General features: G+C 43.2%; 2 long non-coding RNA genes across 2 annotated transcripts in view; both read right to left on the bottom strand.

Moving 5' to 3' along the window:
* Positions 1-23,391, bottom strand: part of LOC106148017 — a 37,594-nt gene that overhangs the window by 12,026 nt on the left and 2,177 nt on the right. The gene's annotated exons all lie outside the window — the stretch shown is intronic.
* LOC106148018 lies at positions 2,072-3,377 on the bottom strand. The gene is made up of 2 exons (XR_001233117.1): positions 3,233-3,377; positions 2,072-2,928 (listed from the first exon to the last, which is right to left on the bottom strand). It is a non-coding gene; the product is annotated as an uncharacterized LOC106148018 (long non-coding RNA).

Genomic DNA, 23,391 nt, shown 5'->3' with positions numbered 1-23,391 from the left:
CTGGATGCAGGCGGCCCAGACCTTTCAGGGCTGGAAATGCTCATTGCTGGGCTGTCTCATGTGGTAGTCATCGGCCACAGGTGACCACTGAGTGTCTGAAATGTGGCTAGTGGAACTAAAGGACTGGGTTTTACATTCTATTTCATCTTAATGAACATATTTACGTAGTCCCAAGGAACCAGTGGCTACCGTATTTGACAGTGCCTCCCTACAGCACTGAGGTTAAGCCAGTGCGGGAAATAGTAGTAACTGCAGAATAATGAGGCCACTTGCTCCCTGTGTCACGGGGAGAGGACTCCCCGCTTGTATGTCAGATGTGCCAGGCTTGTGTCTCCTAAGAATGGACATAAGGACCAAGGAGGTTAAGAGTAGGAGACGTTTATGAGAAGAAAGTTTCTGAAAGACACGAAGGGTCATAAGTGAGCTGTCACTAAGATTCTTTGTCAAGAGCATTTTATACAGCAAATCGCAAGCTGGATAACTATGAGTCAAACCACAACCAACCTATTGGATTACACGTATCAGCTAACACTGATCCAATAGGGAAGCGAGGCACTTGGCAAAGGTCTATGGTATCACCAACTTCAGCTTGTCTGTATGGTCTAACGCAGAAAGAACAAAGGCATTCTTGGACAGAGATGGGAGTATGGGTCAGGGCGTCCTGGTTACCCACCAGGTGCCTGAGGTTTAATCTGGGCTCAGTGGACCAGGTGGTGCTAATTACAGTACAATCTCCAGCTGCTGCCTGTCCCTGCGGAGGCCTTCAGCCACAATCTTGGTGTGTCTCTTCTGCACTGACTCGTTCAAGGGCCTGGTCCTTCTCTGATTGTTCATTTCTATCTAACTTAACTGTCTGCAATACCTGGAGGGCTCCCACCTTCCTGGAGCACCCTCAAGGGGAGAAGATCAACGTCTCCAAGACCTATAATCCATTTCAGGCACACAAGCTCTTAGTGATGGCCAAGTTTCCCACGGCTCCCGGCCTCTGCACCTGGAACATCCACATCTGTGTGATCGTGAGAATCCCAGCTCAGGAAGTGCACGGGGCCCTGCCAGTCCTAGTATAGCATCCTTCTCTCACTCTCCACACAATGCCTGGTGCTGGGCAGGGCTGGGGTCTAAAGGGAGACCCAGAGACCAGCAAAGGAAAACAGTGATGAACAGAGCCTCCCTGACTTTCAACTTCAAGGAGCCTACTACCTGATCTTTGTCAAAGACCCTCGTCAAAGCGGGAGAACCGATGGAAGACCAACATGGCTCTGGCCCTGTGCGAAGAGACCCTCTGCCACAGAGCATCTGATTGACTCCCAGGAAGCTATTCTTCTGGGCAGCACTTTGGCGCCACCGCCTGGTCACCTTGCAGAATGCCGGTGCATGCAAATAGCCAGGAGACAGCGGGACCGGGCACTGCAGACTGCTGGAGCGTACTCCCCGGCCTCGTGGCTAGGCCCACCTGTCACTCCCTCTGCTGCAAAGAAAGGGCATTTTGCCGGAAGAGCTGGGGAAGGGGCAGGGGAGGCAGCTGTACTGATTGCAATGGGAACATCCCCGAGCCCAGGCTCCCTGGCTAGCGGTCCCTCTCACACATACTGTGCCAAGCTCTGCATTCACAGTGGGAAGTCGGGCATGGTCCTTAGTGGCAGCTGCTACAGAGGTGGCTGTGGGGAGCTGGCAGAGGGTGTGGTGTGCAAGCTGGTCTCGTGGCAAGGAGAGCTGGCTGTCTGTGGGGCAGAAGGAAGTCCAGTGCGTGCAGGCAGGAGTCCCTCTCCTGGAGGCGAAGCCCTGGGTGAGCAGCAGAGTGGTGTGCTGGGGTACAGTGCCCAGGGTGGCTGGAGAATGTGTCGGGGGAAAGGGTTGGAGTGAGGCATCTGGGATGAGGCTGGAGAGGTTGCCGAGTCCAGATCAGCAGGGCTTTGCTTTCTGCAAACCCCATACACCTAGCAGCGCCTCAGGGTCAAGCCCACAGAGCTTCTGACCCCAAGTCGTTTGTGCACGGCTGCCTGTGGCAGTGAGAGATCTGGAGCAGCCGACAGACGCAGCAGGTGGGCACGGAAGGGATGTGGCAACGTCCTTTCTCTCCCTGGGCCTTTATTTCCCCATGGTGAAACCGATAGACTGAGGGTCACCATCAACGCAACTTAACCAGCCGGGCCCTGGTGGCCAGGAAGAAAGTGGGGTGTGGGGGCGTTTGTGCTCGGGGAGCGGTCCCCGTGCCCTCCCATGCCCAGGAGGTGTGTGGACGAGTGGCTCCACTGACAGGCTCTCATCAACGGGGCTTCTCAGCGGGTGGAGTCTGGGGTTCATTCCGCTGGAGAGTGGACTGTTTTGAGGTCCTTGTGGGGGTCGGGCCTATGGCTGGACCACAGGGACCACCGCTGGGGTGGGGGCCCCTGGATCCGACTTCGGCTTTGCTCCCTCCATGGCACGGAAGGGAAGTGTGTTCCAAGAGATCTTCACTTCTGCACACGGCGATTTCAGTATCCTATATCTTTCAGGTGTCAAGAAATAGTCTTCTTTTGATTTTTTAAAAATGTAAAGACTGTTCTTAGCTCTTAGATCACAGAGATGCAGATGGCAGGCGGGCTTTGGCTTGAGAGCCAGGCTGACTTACCCACCCCCGTCCTGCTGGCTCCTGTGTGAACGCACCCAGCCTCTTCCACCCGCAACTCCCCTCGTCTCTTCACTTTTCACGTCTCGTGTAACCACCAAGGCCCGCTAGAAATGCCACCCCCCCCCCAGGAAACCTTTCCTGACATGGCCAATCTAAGTCAGTCTCTCCCACCACGGAACTTTGTACCTTTTGTGACGTGTGCGCGCGCGCGCGCGTACGTGCGCGCTCCCTTCCCCGCACCAGACCTGTGCCGTCCTGCACAGCAGCCATTGGTCACACGTGCCAGTCGAGCACTGTCATCACCTATGTCCAATCCACTGAGTAGGAGAGGGAGCGTCAGACACGGGAGCCTCTGAGGACCTGGGGTTCCTGCCTGCACTGTCTCTGACATCTTATTTCATCTTCCCCTCAACCAAGCCTTGCTCTCTCTTTCCGGATCCAGATATGTCCCACTGGTGACGGCCACACAACCCTACAACCGTACACCAAGAGCCTGTGGCCTCCTGGGCCCCAGTAGTATGGTGGTTCTCAGGAAGGCTCCAAGGCAGGTGGCTGAGCCAGCTCGTTCTCAGCGGGTCTCCAGTCCCCTCCCAGCCCCAGAAGCCACCCACACACACGCACCTGGCCTCCCCTTCCAGGAGCGCAGCCACGTAGGGACCCACCCTTAGCTCTGGGCTGGTCCGTCTCTGCTCTGGATAGTGATCCTAGGACCACATGGTGGCGCTGCTCTCACAGCCTTCCACCCTCCACCCCCACCAAACACACCCATCCCACCCAGCTCGAGACCTCAAGCCAGGTCTGGGTCCAACAAAATTTTTTCAGCATTTGGAAGAAGTGCTTGTTGAATTTCTGCCTCAGCCCGCAAATGCCAAAGGTTCAGACAAAAGAATTCTGCTATGAAAAATGGCCATCTGTGTGTGTGCGCGCACCTAGAAGTCAAGCAGGTTAGAGCCTCGTGGCCAAATCCCCCTCTAGACAGTTGTGTGCCTGAGGCCTCCGCAGCCTGGCGCGCACAAGAGGCTGGCGCACGCTCGGAGCAAACGGAACATGGGAGCGCGTGTGCAGACAAAGGAAGGAGCAGGCGGCCCTGCACATTGCTGATCAGCGTTTTGTTTTTCCTTCATGTTTTAGCTGCGGGATTTTTTATTTAAAAAATTTAAATCTAACATAGATGCCAACTACATAAAATGGGGTGGAGGGCATAAAAGATTATGGCTGCTCTGGTTGCAGGCATAGGGACAGAAGGATCTCCTCCCAGCTCATAGAGTTTTCTGCAGCATGGTTTGAAAATTACTGACTGGTAATTGGCTCATTCCAAAGGAGAAAAAAGCAGGATTCAGAGAGGCGAAAGGCCCGTATGCAATGTTTTTATTTCTCTAACATATGTCCGGACTCCCCTTAGACTGTGGCAGTTACACAGGATGCGGGTATCTAGCTCTGTTTGTTCCACACGCTCAGCATCCGCAGGCCCATCGGACCCTCCCAGTACCCCGGAGAGTTTACAGAGTGGGCAGATACTCCAGTTAGAGAAACCAAGGCACAGAGCGAGACCCAGACTCATTTCAGAGCACACACTGTGTGTGTCCCTGATGAGTGAAATAAAAGACCAGCATGAAACCTGTGATAATTCAGTGCAAAGACCCAGAGTTGAGTCCGTGCTAGGCTTCATGGAAGAAAAGACAGGATGCTATTTGGTGCTGGGGCACAAACAACAAAAATGAAATCAGAGACTCCTTGAGAGTAGGACCCTGCCTTCTTCATCTGTATAGCTCTCGGGCCAACCATAATCATGCAAGCCCACGGCAAGCTTCTAAGCATTCCTTGCATGAGTGAACACTGTGACAGAGTAGAAGTATCTTTGGCTCCTGAGACAAGCAATTAAAATGCTGCCCAAGATAACGCCATTTCTATAACCCACACAGACAAGAGTCTTGAGAGACGTCTTGTGGGGAGGAGAGGCTCACAGGGCACAGGGATGTGTTGGTCTTTGCTGCCTGTCTTTCTGAACAATAACCTGCAGGGAAAAGGTGAGCTTTAAATAGTGCTGGCTTCCTGCAGCGTTTTTACTATTTGAATCTTTTATTTAGGTATTCTTTTGCTTCCTGCTAAGGATTACTGTGATTTATGTCATAAGGAACGTACCATGGAAAAGTCAGCATATTTAATAATATAATATTTTAAGATTTAGACTTAAAATTGTAAAGTGGCTGCATGTAGCCAAGCATGGTGGGGCATACCTTTAATCTCAGCACTCTGGGAGCCTGAGGCAGGTGGATCACAAGTGGCTCAAAATAAAAAAATTTTTTAAAGGGCTGGGAATGTAACCCAGGGTGAAGGCCCAGGGTTCAAGCTCCGGTACAATCAATCAATTAATCAGTCAATCAGTAAGTGGCTGCATGAAGTTAACCATGTGCAGTTCAAGTGCAGTGGTAACTAGGTAAGCAATGATCAGCAGTCCGGTGCCGTGACAATATTAAACCCAGCATGGCCAAGAATAAGTGCTGGGTAAGCGAGTGCTGTGGATGAGGTATGGGTTAAAGTGTCTCCTGTGAGTTCACGTGTTGGAAGCTTGTGCCCCAGTGCGGCAGTGTTGAGGTGGCAGGTCCTTCAAGAGGTGGGAAGGAATTGGTCATGGAGACACCACCTTGGAAGGGACAGTGTGGTGTCATGGGGTGAGTTCACTCTCGTGGGAATGGGCTATTATAAAGTGAGGTACCAATGTGCTTGGCCCCTCCTGAACACAGCTTGTTCCCTTTCTAGATCTTTACTGTGTTGTGATACAGCCTAGGTGCCCTTGCAAGACGCCAGTGTCATGCTGTTCAGATCCTCCAGCCACCAACATCATGAGCTGAGTAAACCTCTACTTCATAAAGCACCCAGCCTCAGGTATTTTGTGATAGCAACACAAAGTAGAGCAAAGCAGTGGGGAAGCAAGAATGAATAAGACAATCCCACTGAAGTTTTCCAGGTAGAGAAGCACATAAATAACCACAGTACAAGGTGGTTGGCAATTAAAAAGAAATATTCCACTGAAAACCATTAATGGTTTGGTCTGCCTCTCATCTTTCACTTATGTGGTTACATAATGAAATCCATCCCCTTTATCCATGAGGTGCATCTTTTGCCCCTACAGAAATAGAATTATGAATTCAACACAAGAACACAACATTAAAAGCAGCTAGAAAAAAGAAACAAATCATCTATAAAGGAAAGCCCATCAGAATCACAGCAGACTTCTCAATATAAACCCTCAAATCAAACAGAGCCCGGAGTGAGGTATTTCAAGGCCTAAAAGCAAACAGTCCTCAACCCAAATTGATGTACCCTGCAACACTATCTCTCAACAGTTTTGCCATGCAAAACTATCTTTCAACTTCCATGACAAAGAATCGAATTTCTTCAGTTGAAAAAGTTCATGACCACCAAACCAGCTCTACAAAATGCTCCGAAGGATATATTAGAAAGAGATAACAAAGGCTACAAACACACAAATACCAATAGAAAGAAGCTGCCAAGAGGGCAAGCAATCAAACAGAGGAGAAAGATAGGGAATCAACAACAGAAAAATAACATGAAAAAGAAACCAACACATATGAATTATAACCATCAATGTAAATGGTCTCAACTCACCAGTCAAAAGAAACAGACTGGCAGAATGGATCAAGAAACAAGATCCAACAATATGCTGCATTCAAGAAACACATTTAACCCCAAAAGAAATTTATAGACTGAAAGTCAAAGGATGGAAAACAATTCTCAATGCCACAGAAACCCAGAAAAAAGCAAGGGTCACTGTTCTATTTGCAGACAATGTAAACTTTAAGCCAAAACTGATCAAAAGAGTAAAGGAAGATCACTACCTACTTGGTAAGGGAATACACTAAGAAGAAAAGATAACAAGCACAAATATATATGCACCAAATATTGGTGCACCCAACTACATAAAACAAATATTAACAGACATGGAAAACCAAATAAGCACTAGCACAATTGTAGTGGAGGACCTTAATACCCCACTCTCACAAATAGATTCAAGTAGACAAAAAATCAACAAAGAAATATTAGGATTAAACAAAGCCTATGAACAAATGGACTTAGTAGATGTCTACAGAATGTTCCACCCCAGAACATCAAAATACATATTCTTCTCAGTTGCACATGGGACATTCTTCAAAACAGATCAAATATTAGCACACAAAACATGTTTAAGTAAATATAGATGAATTGAAATCATTCCATGCATACTATCTGACCATAGCACAATGAAACTGGAAATCAACAACTAAAGAAATCACAAAAACTACATAAATACATAGAAATTAAACAACATCCTTCTTAACAACTAGTGGGTCGCAGAGGAAATTAAGCATGAAATTAAACAGTATATACAATTTAATGATAATGCTCATACAGTGTACCGAAACTTATGGGATGCAATGAAAGCAGTCCTAAGAGGGAAATTTGTAGCAATAAACTCCCACATCAGGAAAACAGAATGAGCTCAAATAACCTATTACTAAACATCAAAATTCTAGAAAAAAGATTAAATCAAACCCAAAGCCCAGATGAGGGAGGAAATTATAAAGAGGAGAAATTAATGCAATTGAGACTAAGAAAACAATACAAAGAATCAATGAATTGAAAACTGACTCTTTGAAAGAATTAATAAAATTGATAAACCATTAGCCAACCTTATCAAAAAGAGGAAAGAAAAAATACAAATTCAAACAATTAGGATGAAAGGAGAAATAACAACAGATCCTACAGAAATTCAGATCATCAATACCTACTAGGAGAACCTATATTCTAATAAGATAGAAAACACAGAAGAAATGGATAGATTCCTACACATAATCAAATTGCCAACACTAAATTGAGAAGATATAAAAATTCTAAATAATCCAATATCAGCCACTGAAATTGAAAATGTAATTAAAAATTTACCAGGTCCTGACAGATTCGCTGTTGAATTCTAAAAGGAATTTAGAGAACAACAAATGCCACTAGTACTGAAACTCTTTAATGAAATTTAAAGGGAAGCAACACTTGCAAAATCATCTCTGGAGGCAAGAATTACCCTGATTCCAAAACCAGAGAAAAACCCAACCAAAACCAAAAACTACAGGCCAATCTCCTTATTGAAGATAGGTGCAAAACAAAAAGAATGCAAAAAATCATTAAGAATATTATACATCATGGCCAAGTAGGATTCATCCCAGGCATTTAGGAATGGTTTAACATATGCAAATCAATAAATGTAATATACCGTATTAACAGAACCAAAGACAAAAGTCACATGATCATCTCAATCGATGCAGAAAAAACACTTGACATAGTCCAACACCCATTCTTGATAAAAACCATACAGAAAATTGAAATAAAAGGTCTTTTTCTTAATCTAATGAAAGCTCTATATGGCAAACTAACAACTAACATCATATTAAATGGTAAAAAATTGAAAGCTTTCATTCTAAAATCAAGAACAAGAGAAGGTTGTACACTATTACCTCTCCCACTCAATATAGTTCTGGAAACATTAGCCAGAGCAATAAGACAAGGGAAAAATAAAAGGAATAAGGATAAGAAAGGAAGATATAAAATTATCATTATTTGCAGATGACATGATACTCTACACAGAAGACCCCAAAAGCACCAAGAGAACTGTAGATTTAATAACCAAATTCAGTAGTGTGCTGGATACAAAATCAACACTCAAAAATCAATAACATTCCTGTACACAAGCAACAAACTCACACAGAGAGAAATTAGGGAAACCACACCCTTTACAAGAGCAACCAAATAAAATGAAATACTTGGGAATCAATCTAATAAAAGAAGAAAAAGATCTATACATTGAAAACTACGGTACTCTGGAAAAGGAGATCAAAGAAGATATCAGAAAATGGAAAGATATCACTTGCTCAAGGATAGGAAGAACCAACATAGTGAAAATGGTCATACTTCCAAAACTGCTATACAGATTGAATGCAATCCCAATCAAAATACCATTAGCATACTTCACAGAACTAGAGAAAACATTCCTAAAATTCATTTGGAACCAGAAGAGATCTAGAATAGCAAAAGCAATACTGGGCAACAAAGGCAAGGCACGGGGCATCACAATCTCCGACTTGAAATCATACTACAACGCTACTGTGATAAAATCAACATGGTATAGTCAAAAAAAAGAACAGTGCAGAGGATCAGTGGAACAGAATAGAAGATGCAGACAAAAGTCCAAACACTAAACCGCCTTATATTCAACAAATGAGCCAAACATATTCACTGGAAGAAAGATAGTTTCTTTAACAAATGGTGCTAGAAAAACTGGCTTTCCAATTGCCAGAGACTAAAACTAGACCCATGTCTATCACCATGCAATAAACTAAAGTCAAAATGGATCAAAGATCTAAATATTAAAACAAGCATTAAATATATGAAAATAAGTAGAAATCTTGAAGATATATATTTAGGCAGAGACTTCATGAACAAAATGCAGACTGCACAAGAAATACCACAAAGAATCAAAAAATGGGATCTCACTTTATTAAAATGCTCTGCACAACAAAAGATATCATCAACAAAGTGAAAAGACAATCCACAGAGTTGGAAAAAATTATAGCCACTTTTCCCTCAGACAAAAGACTTATATCTAGGACATATAAAGAACTGAAAAAAAATCAGGTCCCCAAAATTCAAAGGCCCCATCCAAACATGGGCATCTGAGATGATATACACTTCTTAGATGAAGAAATACAAACAGGAAATAAATATATGAAAAAATGTTCAACTTCATTGGTCTTTCAAGAGATGCACATTAAAACAGCACTGAAATTCCATCTCACCCCAGAAAGAACAGCTATCATCAAGAAATCAGCCAATAACAAATGCTGGTGGGACTTTAGGGGAAAAGGAACCCTTTGCCACTGTTGGTGGGAGTTTAGACTGGTATAGCCATTGTGGAAATCAGTGTGGAGATTCCTCGAAAAACTAGGATTGGAGCTCCCATTTGACCCATCTATTCCTCCTCTTGCTGTCTTCCCAAAAGAACTGAGAACACCATACCACAGAGATATATGTGCACCCACCCATGTTTATAGCAGCACAATCTGTAATAGCTAAATCTTGGAGACAATCCAAAGGCCCATCAACTGAGGAATGGATTAAAATATGTGATTTTTAAAAATATAATAGAGTACTACTCAGCCATAGAGAAAAATAAACTTGAGACTTTTATAGGTAAATGGATGCAACTTGGGACCATACTCATAAATGAAATAAATCAGACCCACATGTGTAAACATTGTGTTATCTCAGTGTGAAAACTGAAAGAGTAAAGAAGATCCAAAATGTACAATAGATATTGTGAATAGGGAAGAAACTATTTAAAAGAAAAAAAATTGTGATGGGAGAAAGGGGAAAGGAAGGAAGGGAAAAGAAAATATATATATATATATGCACATACAAGATAGTTAAGGTAGTTATATGGCTAGCTTCTCTTAGTTCATTGAAAAGAAAGTTTTGTGCTAATCTTTTTTTGGACATATTTCATGCCTGTATCTTGTACGCTGAACAACTACTATGAATATAATAATACACTATGTATTAATTATTGTTACTCTCCTACTAGCCTGTTTTGAAACTGTTTTACTGTTATTTTTACTTCTTTCTGTTTAAAATAAAGAAATGGAATTATGCTGCATATATTTTTCTACAATCTTTCCATATTAACACATTGTGAGCAGCTTCATTCATTTGAAAGACTTTCTATACTGTTCATCCTTTAAATACTTCCCAAGTATATAACCAGTACTGTGTGCAGTGCCAGGTGTCATGTAATATGAAACAAAACACAGTCCTTCCTCTCAGGTAGTCTAGCCATCTGAAAGTTCCATAATTCAGGAAATCATTTTCCTATTGAGGGGCATTTCCATGGTGCCCACTCTTCTTCTTTGTGGGTGATGATAATGAGAACTGAGATTTACTGAACATTTACTATAAGCCAGGAACAGTGAGAAGTAGGTCTATTATTTCATTTAGTCTTTGCAAACAGCCCACTGTTGCAGGTCTGCAATAGATAAGGAAATGGAAGATAAGGGTTTAATAATTTGCTCAAGATCATGCAACTATTAAAGTTCCTGAGCTGGGCATCAAACTTGAGCGTTTCAGTTCCTGGCCCAGACTCTTCCACTCGTATGCAGCAGTGCTGCAATGAAAGTAGCACACAATTGTAACCCCAGCTACCTGGAGGTTTAGGCAGAAGGATTGGGAGCTTGAGGCCAACCCGGGCAACTTAGCAATGCCTATCTCCAAAAAACCTTGCAATAAATACATTTGCTCGTATACCTTTTACATTCATGGGACTATTTCTGAAGAATAGCTTCTTGGAATTGGAATTTGTGTGCCAAAGGAGATACAAAGTTTTTAAAAATATTTTGAGACAAAAATGAAAAGATAACACTTTTGCATCATTAAAAAATCATTCTTATGAGTGTTAGGTGCATAGCCACCAGTCCTGCATCAAGCACTTGAAATGTGGAAAGTCCAAATTGAGGTGCGGCATATCTATACAATAGACATTGGATTTTGAAAAGTTACTATGAGAAAGAGAAAGAAAGAGAGGCGAGAAATGGAAAAGGAAAGAAAGAGAGAGAGAGAGAGGGAAGGAAGGAAGAAGAAAGAAAGAGAGAAAGAAAGAGAGAAAGGAAGAAAGAAAAGAAGGAAGGAAATATAGAAAAAAGAAAGAAAAACAAGCAATGCTAGTTTACACTATAGGTGCTGGAATCCGTTGCAGCAGAATTTCTGGGCGTCAGGACCATGAATTGATATTCAAAAGCTTTCAGAGAATTCCAATGTGGGGCTGGGGTATAGCTCATGGGCACATCACCTGCCTGGCAAGTGCAAGGTCCTGAGTTTGATTGCCAGTACAAAAAAAAAAAAAAAAAAAAAAAAAAAGGAAAGAAAAGAAAAGAAAAGAAAATCCCACTGTGCAACCAGTGTTGAGAAATTAACATCAATAACTATGGCCACTACCTATTACCAGAGTTGTTCATACAACCTCTTATAAATAAATATTTTAAAAGGGGTTTCACATGAAAACTCAGTTTCTGTTGCACCCGCGACTTCTTGAGTGCCTAACCTATACCTGTGTAATGAAGATTGAGAAATGAAATTGCCTTTTATTTCTCTTTCTTCAGGAAAAAAAAATGTCCTTTCTCTCTTAGAACTAGTATGTTTCATATTTGTTTCTGATGTATCATTTTGACCTAGAAGATAATTAAAACTATAGTACAGATGAGTTTACATATAGAGAAAGTAGGAAGCCATTCAAAAATAGCATCATATTATGCTCTTGCTCTTTTCAAATTCGTTGCACAAGTGCATCGAGTGTGATTTCAGCTCTATGAACTCTTTGGAATCTACATAAGCTGTATTTGCTGGGTCTGCATTTGCCCCTCTGTGGGGTGGCTATGTGGTCCTTTGACAAGGCCTTTGTGTCCATCAGGGACCAGACAAGACATGGGCAACAAGGAGGTGCCAACCACACACCTTGCTGCTGTCTAACAGTGCTGGCACCTCGAGATGGGAGAGTGAGGAAAGAATCCTGAAATCTAGCCGGTTTGAAGAGTTACAGATGGTTTGTTCACCTGGTGTGAAGGATCGAAGGGAAGAGCACCACACGGTCTTTAGAGGTAGCCAAAAGATGTTCAAACACTTTGGGAACCAGAAAGGCACATTTAAAGGGCCACTTTTCATTGTGGGGGTGGTCCGTGCATTGCAGCATGATCAGCTTCCCCAGCTGATGGCCACTCCCGGTCACCCCCACACCCAAGTCCCATCTCCAGTGCTTAGGGGTAGCATCAGAAGCAGCAAAGACCATCTGCTGCCACCTTCGTGGCAAGCTTCCAGCTTCCATGAGCAGACCCCTGGGAGCCACAGAGCAATAAAACCAGGGAAGCCGTTAAAGAGGCTATATTCTCACTTTGAATGAGACTGGGAAAAGATCAATTGCCTAAGAGCTAGTTTCGGCTTGGGAAAAGGGATTAGGGGATATTAAAGAAAAAATTATTAATGACACCTGAAAAAGGCCAGTGAGGCAGACCTTATGCAGGGACACTATTGGAATAAGTACAGGAATCACTGCAATAGGGTTTTGGACACAATTCTGAATACAGCATGGGCAAGTGGGAATTTATAGCCAAGGAGCAGAGTGGGGATTCACCCCATCTCTAGAGACCTGCAAGGAAGCTGCACAGGGCCTTCTTGGAGATAAAATTCACAAATCATACAATTTACCCATTTAATATATTCAGTTCAATAGTGTTATAGTTTATATCCTCCAAACCTTACACACTCACACGTGGGGCTTTGGGGAGTGCCTCAATCATGGGGGTGTGTCATTGGATTAGTGCAATGATTGGTTGGGCATAGTTCTGGGTGTGGATGATGGATGGACTTACTGATGAGGGAAGGCCCACCCTGGGTGTGGGTGGCAGCAGCCAATAGCCTTGGGGCCTGGATGGATTAAAAAGGAAAAACAGAAGGAGCCTGGCAGCTTCCTGCATGTCATGCCATGGACTGTTTCTCTTCTGGAAAGCCTTTATAATGCTTCTCTGCCTTGGAACCCTGAGCCTCCATAAACTGTGAGTTAAAATAAGTCTTTCCTCCTTTAACTTATGGGTGCTGGGTATTTTGTCTCAGCAATGAGAAAGTAACTAATACAAGTAGCCTTTAGTATGAGCACACATGGAGATATATAACAACCGTAACAATTTAGAACATTTTCATCACCTCAAAAGGAAACCCCATATGCATCAGCAGTCACATCTCATTTCCCGCCAAACCCTGCCCACAGCCCTAGGTGACCACTGGCTTACCTCCTGCTCCCTATGGATGTGGACATTTCATGTGTGGTCCTTTCTTATGGGCTTCTTTCACTAAGTAATGTTTCCCTTAGCACAGATGAAAGCATAATAAAACTTTCTCAGCATAATGTTTATTTACACTGCAACATGTATCATTTCCTTTTCTCATTCAGTGACATCCCATTGTATAGGTGTACCATATTTCCACTTTAATTTAGTGGGGGTGGACATTTGGGTTGTGCCAGATTTTGACTATTATGAGCAACACTAGTTAAAGTCCATCTCCAAGCTTTGGTATTGATGTTTTCATTTCCCTTGGGTAGATAGCTAGGAGTGGAATTGCTGGGTCAGATGGTAATTCTTTGTTTAACTATTTGAATAACTGCCAGAATTTTCCAAAGCACCAGTACCACCTATAACACTTGTCATTAGCTGATATGTAATTGATCCCAGAAGCCTTTTGTTTTTGTTTTTGTTGTTTTTGTTTTTGTTTTTGTTTTTTTCCTCCGGTACCGGGAACAGAACTCATGACCTTGCGCTTGCCAGGCAGGTGCTTTTGCTGCTGAGCTAAATCCCCAGCCCCCCAGAAGCCTTTTGGAGAGAGCTCTGGTCAAGAGATTTTTTTCTCCTGACTTCTATTGGGCTGGACTCAGAAGAGGAGCTGCTAACTATCAGGGAAAGATGTGGCTCCCAAGAGGGAGTACTCAGTGTTAGATTGGTCCTGGATCCTGTGGGCAGGGCTGGGTCTGGGCTGCAGTCCATGGCTGGTCAGAGACTCACCTCATCTGTGAGTTACATGAACCTGAAGTGGGTCTCCTACTATGTGCCTGCAGCATGCTGCCTGCCTATTGCAAGGAACAGATATGCAGTTGATAGAGATCCCAAGAGATGGGAGGAGGCCAGGTTCTAGAATACAACGCCAAGTGTCTTAGTTGCTTTCCCATCACTAGGACAAAATACCTGGCACCTGCAATTTAAAGGAAGAGAAGTTTATTTTGGCTCACAATTTCAGTGGGTTCAGTCAGTGGTCAACTGACTCCAAAGTACAAACAGCACGGCAGAGGAAAATGACCAAAGAAAGATGCTCAACCTATGGCAGCCAGGAAGCAGCAAGAAAAGGAAGGAGGTAGGGACAAGAATGCACTCTTTGTGGTCACACCCCCAGTGACATACCTCCTACAAAGCCCCACCTCCCAACAGCATATTCAGCCACTGAACACGTGAATAGATCAACCCACTGATGTGTATAGCACCCTCATGATACAATGACCTTACACATAACAATTTTGAGGGGCATTTTAGACCTACATCATAACATTCAACATGGAACAATCTGGCATTTATTATGTGTCTGCTGTGTGCCATAGGCATGAGGTTGAATATATCCATTTAATGGTCCCAAAAGACCAAGACAAGGGCACCATGATTGTTCCTGGGGTTGTTGCAGGCAACTAAGTTAGATAAAATATTATAGCCAGTCAGATAGGGCTAGGCCCTTGAAGGAGCCAGTGCAGAAGATGAGACGCCTTGCCACCGTGCGAGAGATAGGCACCACCACTATGAGCCTAAAAAAGATAAACAAAGGCACCCACATACCTCTCCAGGGATGGACATTAGGAATTGATATTCTAAATAGGTATCTATCACCTTGATAAAGCCAGGAAGAGCCACTAACCCAACCCCCTATAGGAAAAGCCCATGTTGTGTATTCATACCCACTTGCCTTGTGACTTGCTTCCCCATTTGATCCTGATTAAATCAATTTTACCTGAGCTATTATACTTGCAATCTTATTGGTTGACCGTAGCTTTCTCCCACTTCATGCCCACCTTGCAATTTCCCATTTTTCCCACCTTGGACCCACTTCATGTCATGGATTTGCCCTATAAAAATCCCTAGAGAAGGCAGCATCTTGGGCAACCTATGTGGGACCTCTTCTGTCTCTCTCAGGCAGAAGCTTTCTTAACCCCAATAAATATATTCTGCTCTTAACCTCCACTGGTCCTAAAATTCATTCTTGAATTTTAGGGAACATGAACTCATACTGGACATCTAGCAGGTTGGGAGTTTCTTTCCCCTATATCGGGGAGAACCTGGTGCTATATCTGTTCCAGTGTGAGGCATCTGTTCTCATGAAGCTCAGGTCCACTGAGGGGACAAAATGAGCCACAAACCAAAGCTAGAAATGCTGGGGACTTCCATGTAAACAGCAGGACGACACTGATTGCAGCAAGAGGCAGCAGGAAATGAGGCAAGTGGATTCAGTGCACCCTTTCTCCTTCCTTCCAGTTCCCCAAAGCTGCTGTGAAGAGAGTTCCACCTTTTCAAGTGACTCCTGGGAACCTGATTTTAGAGCACAGTAGGAAGTGCAGGTGGTGGGGGAGTCATGGGTGCATCTCATGTTGAAGTCGTGGGCTGCTGAGGAGGGAGGATGTGCTTCTGTCCAGAAAACCCTAATCCTAACCTAGTAGAGGCAAACCTACGGCACACATGTTAATGGTTTGCTTGTAAGCAAAAGGTGGTAAGGTATGAGTTGTTCCTTCTGAACTAAAACCATGATATTAGGATGTATGGAGTGTTTGCGCTTTGAGATAAATAAGTGAGTTTTGGGAAGGAATATGGGCACTCATCTCTAAAAGGTTCAACATTGCTGACCTAAACCTAACCCCAGCCCTAACCTATACCCTAGTCTATGCCTTAGCTATAACCATAGCACTAACCCTAACCCTAAAACTAAACCTAACCTTAACCCTAATATTAGACATAGGCCTAGCACTAGCCCTACCCCTAGCCCTAACTAGAACCCTAACACTAACTCTAGCCCTAGCCCTAGCTCTGGACCTACACCAAACTCTAACATTAACCTAACACTAACACTAATCTTTAAATCTAATTCAGCCCTAGCATTAACCCTAAGATTACATCTCGTCTTAGCCCTAGCCCTAAACCTATCTTTAATGTAATCCTAATCCTAACTGTAATCTTCATGTAAAACAGCAGAAAAAACTATCATATCAGTTAGATTTTCAATCTACAGGTCATGTTACTGAGGCATTCTAACCCTAATTTGAATCATGGCCATAATACGATCTGTAGCCTAGCCAAAGACTTAGCTCAAATCCTAGCCCTAGCTGTAACCCTAATAAAAACCTGAACCTAGACCTAGCCTAGCCCTAGCCCTAGCCCTAGCCCTAGCCCTAGCCCTAGCCATAGCCATAGCCATAGCCATAGCCTTAGCCCTAGCCCTAGCCCTAGCCTTAGACCTAGACCTAGACCTAGACCTAGATGTAGACATAGACCTAGACCTAGACCTAACCCTAATCTTAAGGCCAACCCAAACCTAACCCTAACCCTAACCCTAAATTTAAACCTAGCCCTAGTCTTAGCTGTAACACTAGCCCTAGCTCTAAACCTAACCCCTAACCTTAACCCTAACCTCAAGTCCAACCCTAACAACAACCTTCAGCAGAATATATTTGTGATCCCAATTAGACTTCTAATCTAGAGTTCATGCTAGTGAGACATTCAGAACTCTTCTGCCTCCTGCTTTTCAACAGAGCTTTAACAGCACTTTTTATGTCAAACTGCTAATCATTAGAGGCCAGATATACATGAACTCTAGAAATCATTACTGCAGATTGGCAGACACTCCAGAGGATACACTGAAATTCCAATCTTTATATCTAGTCTATTCCAAAACCCTGAAAGGTCTAGCTGTTTGCAGTTACAAATTGCACTTTATGAACCATTCTTTTATTCACTCCCAAGCATTCAGGATTGCCAACAAAATCCAAGTAGGCAACCTTCATTTAAAATAGCAAAACAAATCTGATATCAGTTAGTCTTCTGATCTAGAGTTGAAGCTGGTGAGACATTCAGAACTCTGCCGCCTCCTGCTTTTCAACAGAGCTGAATAGCACTTTTGAGGCTAAATTGCTATTCGCTGTACAGGACTGATATACACGGCCTCTGAAAATCAGCATTGCAGATAGGCAGACCTTCCAGAGAGCACAGCCAGACTCCATTCTCAGTATTTCATCTGTACCCAGACGCTGAGAGCTTTAGCTGTCTGCAGTTACGAACTGCACTTTATGGACTATCTGTCCATTCATTTCTATGGGAGTAAGCATGCCAAGGAAAATCCCAGTCTGCAACTTTCATTTAAAAGAGCAGAGCTGCCAGGCTGGGCAGCAATGAAGGACATGCCCTTTAAACTCTAGTTGATTTTATAGCTACATTGGTGGCCTCTCTTCGTCTCTCCTAAAATTAATTTGGTGTCCACCTGGCTATGTTTGGCCTTTGTCCAGCATATACTGACAGCACAGGGCCAGTGAAGGCCATCTCCATTGGCCTCTGAGTGCATCTTTGGGCATCTCTGAGGCAGGGCCTTGCCTTCACCTTCTGTAAGCAACACCTCAAGGCTTTCCCACCATCACAAGTGAAATAGCATGCTGGATTTAGGGAGCAGGATTTCCATGCTGTTTTTCTTCTCTTCCTTCTTTTTAATCACATGCAACTGTATTTTATTGTATTTTAATTTTACTTTATTTGAAGTGCTAAAATCAAAGCAGGCGTCTTGTGCATGTTAGGCAAGGGCTCTATTCCTGAGTTACACCCTCAATTTTTGCAGAGTGATTTTCTTCATCTTTCTTTTCTCCTTCTTCTTTTAAGGATCTGGCTTATAACAACATGGGGCACTATGGGAAGTATATATTTGGTGTTTGACCCCATTTTCCCTGGCACATGACTCCTGACAGCTTTGGAATAAAGAGCGATAAGAGTTTCATTTGTGTACTTATGAGATTATCACTGACCAGGGCCACAAAAGAACTTCATATCTAGTCACCAAAAAAGCCAAGGATGATTAGAAAACTGGAACTGCCTGCCCCAACTCTGGCTAACATGGGGTTAATCACCATAAGCAGTGGTTAAATTAATCTCATCTATGTAGTAGAACCTTCATCAAGACCCCAAACAATAGAGATTGGAGAGTTTCCAAGTTGGTGTGTTAGTGAGCTTTCTGTTGCTATGATAAAATACCTGAGATGGTCAGTTTATAAGGCAGAAGGTTTAATTCTGACTCATGGTTTCAAAGTCTGTGGCTGGTGGACTCTGTTGCTTTTGGACCTGTGATGAAGCAGCATACCATGGTGGAAGGATGTGGCAGAGTAAGGGGTCAGAGTGTCAGTCTTCTCCTCATGGGCACAATTCCAATGATCTTTCTGCTTTCCAATATACCCTGCCTCTTAAAGGGTCCGCCACCTCCCTACAGGCTGGTGATCAAGCCTTTGATTTAAGATGCAAACCCTAACAGATGGTGAGCACAGTGAGGTTCTGGAAGCCTGGCACACCCAGAGAGAACATACAAGCTCCATACAACTCTCTCCTCTGCATCTTTTTTGTTCTTGAGTTTTATCCTTTAAAGTAAACTGGTAATGGTAAATAAAGTGTTTGCCTGGAGCTATAAGTATAACAAATGGGTAATAGGGAAATGTTTTTTTCCCACATGCTGTTCTGACAAATTATCAAACCAGACAAGCAAATTGTCAAACCAGCTTGATTATAGCTGGTGGGCACAGGTGATATCCTGGGACTTTTCACTGGCTCTGCAGTGGGGGTGATCTTGTGGGACTGAGCCCTGAACATTTGGGGCCTGTATGGATTCTGATAATTAGCAGCAGAATAGAGTTGAACTGTAGGACACCCTGCTGGTGTCAGAAAAGTTAGAAAACTGGGTGTTGCTGTGACAAACCCCACACACTTGTATCAGAACTATTGTGAGTGAAAACTGCTCTCAGAGTTTGCCCAGCGTCCATCAAACCCAAGCCCTGTGCCCTTCACCAGCTCTATCTTGCTGACGGTGTGCCAGCCCTGGAGGACAGGCAAGTTATCACCCCTACCTTCCAGATGTGCAACCCCAGGCAAATAGAAGTGAAGCAGCACCACACCACCAGCCAGAGTGCCCCAGCTGGGATTTCAGCTCCAGATTCACTCTGCAGTATGTGCTGATTCTAAAAAATGATCTATGAACTGACTTCTATGTTTTGCGTAGGTAATGTGTACACATTTTACAAATGTCATCGGGTACAGGAAAGCAAATAAGAGATATTGATATCCAGTCATGTACTAAGCATGTTGTTTTGCACCCTTTTAATTTTTTTTTTTTTTGCTTTTGCAATTTATCTTGGGCAACAGCCTTCATTGTCTCTTTTTTACCCTAATAATTTATGAGATGAAATTTACTCGCCATAAACCAACCACTTTGAAGTGAACAGTTTCATAGCACATAGTCATTTGCAATATTGTAAGCCACCACCTCTATCCAATTCCAAAATATTTCCATCATTTCAAAGTCTATCCCACAGCTATTAATCAGTTCCCCCTCTTTGTCTCTCCTCCCCCAGCCCCTGGCCATCATGATGGGTTTGTAGGTATTTCATATAAATGGAATCATATAATGTGTGTCTTTTTACTTGTGTATGTGGGTCCACCCATGTTGTAGCATATTTCAGTAATTTATTTTTTATGAAAGACTAATATTTCTGTTACCCATTTGGTTACCCATTTGTATGGATATCTGAGCTGTTTCTACCTTTGGCTTTTATGAGTAGAGCCACTATGAGCATGTTGTCCTATATATGTACTCGTTTGAGCACTTATTTTCAATTCTAGGAGAACTACTAGGTCCTTTGGTGATTCTATATTTAACTTTTTGAGGGACTGCCAAACTACTTTCCACAGCGATGGAGCCATATTACACTTCCACCAACACTGTTCAAGGCTTTCAATGCCCCTACATCCTCAACAGTATGTGTTATGAATGCGATCGCTGCTGAATGATGTCAAGTGGTATCGCATGATGGTTGTGGTGAGCATTTTCCCTCCCTAATGCTGTTGAGTATCTCTTCCTGATGAAGCTGAAGATGAACTGTTCGTCACGTGTTTGTATTCTCTGGAGAACGGTCTCTCTGTCCTTTGCCCACTGTCTTGGTTACTTTTCTCTCACTGGGACAAAATACCTGATGCCCAAAATTAAGGAAGGAAAGGTTTATTTCACTTACAGTTTGTGGAGGTTTCAGTCCATACTTGGCAGGTTACAAGGCAGAGTGACGCATGGCAGAGGGCTACAGCTCATGGCGGCAGAACACAGCAAAAGCAACAAACACACGAGGGAGGAATGGCTGCAAGCAGCCTCTTCCTCTCCCTGACATATGCAAACTATCCACCCCAGGGCAGGTGTAGCTCTCACACCCATAATCAATCAAACTCTAAAAGCCTGCCCCATGACCGCTTGAGGGTTTGGGGGGACACACAGACACAAACCATAACACCCACTTTTTAATGGGGCTCTTTGTCTATGTGTTGTTGGTTTGTAGGTGTTTTTTGCCTCTGGCTGTGAGACCCTCATCACATTCCAGCCTGACTTTCTTCCTGACCTTGCTCAAATGTCACCTTATCAGGAAAGCTTCTCCAGTGGGCATCAGCAAAAGAGCAGCTCACTCCATCCTTCTCATGCCCTCTGCTTCGTTTTTGTAGCACTGATGACCGCCTAGAACACTATGCATTTCTCCTGCAGTGTCGCTGTGGGTGTACAGTGAGGACGGTTTGCAGGTCTCTTTTCACCCCACAGAGTGCAAACTCTACAAAAACAGGAACTTTGTTCTTTCATTCATCTGTACTCCAACACCTAGAACAGAACCTAGCACGTATCATCCCCCAATAAATATTTGCAGCATGAATGATTGAGGATAAAATCGCTCCATTCTTTTCAGAGGTGAAAATAATTCCTTGAGGTTTTATAAAATAGGAATCCTAAACCCCAGTTTCTCAAACCTAATTTCTCTGCTCATCGAACTTTTTGTTTTCACGCTGGGAATCGAACCCCGAGCCCTCACACTGAACTATAACTCCAGTCCTTTCATTTTTTTTTTTTTTTCTTAAACAGGATCTTGCTAAGTTGCTAAATTTCCAGGCTGGATTTGAAATTTTAACCCTCCTGCCTCAGCCTCCCAGAGTGCTGGGATTACAGTTAAATTATAGGAGATATTCAGTTCCATTTGAACGCTTGCCCCATCAGCTTACTCTAGGATGTATTTTGCCATCAGCTCACAAAGGCAGCTGCCCCTATCTGTATACCCTTTGCACTCTTGGGTCTGAACTGCTTATTCTACCTGCACAGGAGCCATTACCAAACCAGTCTCTAGTCTACTGGCTTTTCATGGTCTCCTTGTTCCTGACCTCACCTTCCCTTGGATGTGACACTCAGCACCGTTTTTCCAGCTCTGCCCCTCAAATACCCATCATATTCTGTAAACTTTGCTCTTTATCCACTTATTCTTGGAGCCCTGTACATTCATCCATTTTCCTGAGCCAACATTCACCAATTCCTCCTCTGTTGGTCCTGTACTGTGAAACCAATAAAGAATGGTTCATGGTACATTACATATTGTTATCCTCAAAGAAGTTGCTCAGATTACTAGATGTAAGAATACAAGATTGATCAGACAATTAAAGAGAATAAAAATAATTTAAAAAAACATTAGGAATGGTACAGAGTTTCACTAATCAAGATGGTAGGAATTTAACAATGGTTATTATATTGCATACTGTTGTCTTCAAATATCTGGTAATCTGAGCAACTTCATTCATGATAACAATATGTAATATAACAACCCTTGTTAATTTCCTGTCTTGTTTTGAAATTCTATATCATTTTTATTGTCTTTGTGTTATCTTGTTTTTATTTTTGTTGTTGTTTTGTTTTCCTTTCTCTTTGAAATAAAAAAGAATGGTTCATGATAACTGTTGGTTGAAAACAGTTGAAAATGTAAAACTTGGAAAACACTTGAGGATTTTGTTCCATTTTAATAGTCACAGTCTGTTTTTATTTGGGTTGGGCTGCTAACAGCAATGCCATCTCTCTTCTCACTACTAGGTAAGGCTTGTAATCTCCTCAACAATTACTTTTTGGGGGTGCCAGAACTATACCCATGGCCCCTCCTCAACAGTTAAGAACAGAGCCAGACATTGTAGCACATGGTTGTAACCCCAGCACTTGGAAGGCTGAGGCAGGAGGATTTCAAGTTTGAGGCCAACCTGGGGTACTTAGTGAGAAGCTAGAGAGAGAGAGAGAGAGAGAGAATTATCACCTGGGAACATGGCTCTGCCAGGTCTAGGGTCCCATCCAAAAGCCTGTCCAATACCCATTGCCCCCTTGAGTCTGATGCTAGCTGAAGTGTGAGAACCTCTAGCCCAGAACATGATGGATGTTGGGATGTGCTCCTGGCAGTGTCACTCAGCTGCAGGACCAGTGGGTGAATTTTCAAAACAACCCAGCCAGATAAGCAAGGGGCTGTCACTTTGCAGAAGTATAAAGCACATAGACCCACAGTTAGGATCTGCCTCAGATCCAGAAGGAATAGAGAGAGCGAGACCCCTGTGGGGATCGCTTGTTAGTAACAAAAGGATTGAGACTCATCGGCAGAACTCTTCCAGGGCCACAATCCTTCCCAGTGTTTACTGAGTGATCATAAAGCAATATAGTAACATGGACCCAAAACTACCAAAGATGAAAGCAAATCTGCGATGTAAGACCCATTGATTCCTCCCAACGAGTCTAAAAGTTAACATGTAGATCTTCTTGTGTAAAGCAAAAAGTACTTCTGCAAGGCTGGAGGAATGGTCTTGTCAAACTGCAACTTTAAACATACAATTTGAGACACAATGCAGGAGTTCCCAGGAGATCTACAAGGAGGAAGATGATTAAAAAGAGACATTCTTGAGATAACTACACTTGCTGCCTATTTTCTCACATCTTCAAACCCTCATAAAAAGCCCAATCTGTCACCCTGACGGAACAGTTCCTTTCCTGGAACTCATGCACCATAGTCCTCCTTAACAGTGAACCCTGACCTA

This window comes from Chinchilla lanigera, unplaced genomic scaffold, assembly GCF_000276665.1.
Source record: "Chinchilla lanigera isolate Chin_1 unplaced genomic scaffold, ChiLan1.0 scaffold00013, whole genome shotgun sequence".
Taxonomy (NCBI): domain Eukaryota; kingdom Metazoa; phylum Chordata; class Mammalia; order Rodentia; family Chinchillidae; genus Chinchilla; species Chinchilla lanigera.
The sequence above is the reverse complement of the archived record's forward strand: the minus strand, read 5'-3'. Positions and strand labels throughout refer to the sequence as shown.